General features: G+C 46.6%; 1 long non-coding RNA gene across 1 annotated transcript; it reads right to left on the bottom strand.

Moving 5' to 3' along the window:
* Positions 1-578: 578 nt before the first annotated feature.
* Positions 579-2755, bottom strand: LOC143769175 (uncharacterized). Its single transcript, XR_013214247.1, has 3 exons — positions 2203-2755; positions 1594-1968; positions 579-1300 (listed from the first exon to the last, which is right to left on the bottom strand). It is a non-coding gene; the product is annotated as an uncharacterized LOC143769175 (long non-coding RNA).
* Between the last annotated feature and the right edge of the window lie 228 nt (positions 2756-2983).

Raw genomic sequence — 2983 nt, 5'->3', positions numbered from 1 at the left:
GCGTTAGTGATCTTTATGCACTTTGCTGCTCAGCACTCGGTGACCCCGCTCTGTAGCTTTACATGGTCTCCACTTTGTGGCTGAGTTGCTGTGGTTACTTCCACTTTTCCATAATATCACTGTTAACAGGTATGCAGATGCAATAGCGCAGTGAGGTGACAGTGGTACTTAAACCAACGACTATTTATTCAATGCCTTTTTCACACTTCCGTCGGTACGGGTCTGTCGCAATGCGTAGGGCCGACGTACCGACGGACGTTGTGAAAGTTTTGCAGTCCGGGGAGGAGGGGGCGGTGTTTTGGCCGCGCATGCGCGGTCGAAAATGGCGGACACGACGGAAAAAAAAAGTTCACTTGAACTTTTTTTGTGACGACGGTCCGCCAAAACACGACGGATCCGTCGCACGACGGACGCGACGTCTGGCCATCCATCGCGATCCGTCGCTAATACAAGTCTATGGGCAAAAAACGCATCCTGCGAGCACATTTGCAGGATCCATTTTTTGCCCAAAACGACGGATTGCGACGGATCTGAAAAGACGGAAGTGTGAAAGAGGCCTAAGACAATTAAAGGGGCTCCTTCAGCACAATATCAGGGGATAGAGCAAACAGTGAACGTGAAACAAATTATGTTACAAGAAGAATACAGTAATTCAGATGAACAGGATATTGACACAATGCTATTTACACACTATCGTTCTATTATTTATTACCATTAAATAACTGTTATTGTCAGTGATGCCTTAGTCCTAATACTCCAGTCCATAGGGCGTCACTCTTATTATTGTACCCGTCACCGTCATCACTTTCTGGGCAACGCACAACATCACACATGTCCTAATGTGAGTGGACGATACTACCAGCTAGGCCGCAAGTCTCAAGTTGGTGAGTTACTCTGTACACTCGTCACACTAACCTCCTTTTTCCCCTGGAGCACTGCCCCGGTCTCCACTATGTTCCATACATCTACACTGGAAGTGACGGCTCACATGAACGTTCCTCCGCTGCGACCTAGTCGTCTCTCTCTCAGCTCTGACTCTGCTCACTCGGTTCACCACTCCCAGTTCTGGTCTGTTTCAGGTCTGGTCTCTCTAGGGCCTTCATTCGGGTCTGGTCTCTCTCAGAACTTGTCTCTCATGGGTATTCATTCGGTTCTGGTCTCTCGATTTCTTTACTCAGATCTGGTCTCTTGACTCCTTTATTTGGATCTATTCCCTCGTAATGGTGGCTATAAGCCAGCTCGCTGTTGTAGTTGTGCCTAAACGACACCACCGGCCAGGACTCAAATAAGGTACAGTAGACTAGGAGGCAGAAACAAAAAGACAAAGGATTATATGCTGGAAAATAAGACTAACTGTCATTGTAATGATTATAGCAACAACAGGTACAAAGAGAGATAGCTGGAGCGTGTCAATCAAGCTGCGCTCCAGCTATGGCAATGCAAAGTTCAATACAAACAGTATAAACAATTTCTACAAACTACTCTCTTCTAACTTCCTACCTGACTTCCGATAATTAGGCCGCGCTGCTACAGCACCCTAGCTAAGAACCCTGCTCTACACCGTATCACAGTTGAACACTGGTGTACGCTCACAGTTCTGTAGCACTTAGAAGATCTGGTAGCTCCTGATGTAGTAGAGCCGAGTTTGTTGTGTTGAGCTCTTCCTTCAGGTTAACTGATCCGTCTTCTTTCGGATCCAGGCAAGTCTTGTTCCCACTTTCAATACTAAGAAATTACTGGTACCATAGCAGGTTACAGGTGCGATGCAACTTTTTGTTTCTGACCTGGGCCTGGTGATCGATCCTACGGTAACCGGGCACTATCCTCTCCCTTGAAGCTGTTCATTTACCAGTCTCTCTTTGTTAGGACAAACTTATAGTCCTGCCTGTGTCTCACAGGCAAGAGGCTCCTTCTCCTCTTCCTGAACCGTCACTTCCTGTTTCTTGTTCAAAACCAATGCACAGCAAGCTGTAGGGGAGAAAGGACACACAAATCAGAAGGTATGGTGGTCTCTTAAAGTTTTAGTGTAATCAAGTTCTTGGCAGGGTCTGACCCCTTACATGCCTCCCCACTTAAAAGCGGCCATCCTCAGCTTTTCTTTATAGTCCAGGAAGAAAGATAAAAGATTTTATGCAACTGTTTACACAGCAGTGGTCCATTGCCCACAATGCATACAGGTGGACTACATGATCAGCATTGTACCTATTTGATGGAACCCCTGCAATAGGCATACTGGATCTCCGAAAGTCTTGACTATCTTCAATGGGAACAGTAATAGTAGGCCTGTCCTCTTCAGCAGAAAGGTCAGACAGAGTCTGGGGTTCCTCTCCTCTGCAAAGTGGCAATGGATCTGTGTCAGGAACACCAGCATCCATGGGATGGGGACCTTCTGCAGTCCCAGGAACGGTCCACCAGTCTTTACTAGAATCACTGTCAGGGAAAGCCAGTCTTGATGAAGGAACAGGTATAGCTACTCTCTGGACAGATGTGGGATCTTCAGATCGGTATGGTTGTAACATATTCGTGTGTAGAGTTCTTGGATCAGATTCCTCATTTCATCTTGTACTTCATGCCTTTGGGACATCTTTCCCACACCAGCACCCGGTCTCCAGGCTGGAGTGCAACATCCTGAATTAGAGGATAGCTTTTATAAATCTTCTCTTGTAACTGCTAACCTGCTAGCCAGTGGTTGGTTTGGAGCCATCGCTGATGTTCTTTCACCCATAAGGTGTGTAGGGGTTTCACTTGCTCAGGTGTGACGGCTGACACTCAGGAGGCACGTTCCATTAAAAGTTCACAGGGTTTATTGCTCCATAAACCACATAGCAAAACAGAAAACAAATAGCCTTTAGCTCAGGAAAAGGAAAAACAAGTGTCCAGTCCTTCAGGCTCAGTCCCGGAGCCTTAACACACTCTGGAGGCTAACACCTCCACACATACAACTCCTGGTTAAGCATTAGCCTTTCTTTTATAGGTCTAACCA

Source organism: Ranitomeya variabilis, chromosome 4, assembly GCF_051348905.1.
Source record: "Ranitomeya variabilis isolate aRanVar5 chromosome 4, aRanVar5.hap1, whole genome shotgun sequence".
In the NCBI taxonomy this organism is placed as follows: Eukaryota; Metazoa; Chordata; class Amphibia; order Anura; family Dendrobatidae; genus Ranitomeya; species Ranitomeya variabilis.
Note: the sequence above shows the minus strand (reverse complement) of the source record. Positions and strands in the feature narration are given on the sequence as shown.